At 28.6% G+C, this 360-nt stretch overlaps 1 protein-coding gene across 1 annotated transcript in view; it reads left to right on the top strand.

Moving 5' to 3' along the window:
* The window catches only part of lrrc28 (leucine rich repeat containing 28), a 9,148-nt gene that overhangs the window by 6,954 nt on the left and 1,834 nt on the right, over positions 1-360 (top strand). The window lies entirely within an intron of this gene.

The following is a 360-nucleotide window of genomic DNA, read 5'->3' as shown; positions in this document are numbered from 1 at the left end:
TATATATATATATATATATATATATATATTCAACCTTATATCAGCCATCAGCAAATATTGACGAAACCTGTATCGTTGACCACTATCAAAAATCTCATAAACTTGCAATGAAGAAAGGATCTTAGCCATATCTAGAGACCAGAATATCATCAGCAGGGGTTGCAGCCAATGTTTTGCTTTCTAAAAAAAAAAAAAAACATTTTTTTGCATTTTGCTTAACACACATAACTTATGTTACACTTCAGATAATACACCTCGGTTAATTGCATTATAAGATATTTTGAAAGTTCATATCAAGCGTTTTCCTTCAGATTTTTTTTTAGATCAAACTTAAAAGTTGCATACAAATGTTTGGAAATA

The sequence above is a fragment of the Sinocyclocheilus rhinocerous genome, unplaced genomic scaffold, assembly GCF_001515625.1.
Source record: "Sinocyclocheilus rhinocerous isolate Xijiao unplaced genomic scaffold, SAMN03320098_v1.1 scaffold265, whole genome shotgun sequence".
In the NCBI taxonomy this organism is placed as follows: Eukaryota; Metazoa; Chordata; class Actinopteri; order Cypriniformes; family Cyprinidae; genus Sinocyclocheilus; species Sinocyclocheilus rhinocerous.
Note: the sequence above shows the minus strand (reverse complement) of the source record. Positions and strands in the feature narration are given on the sequence as shown.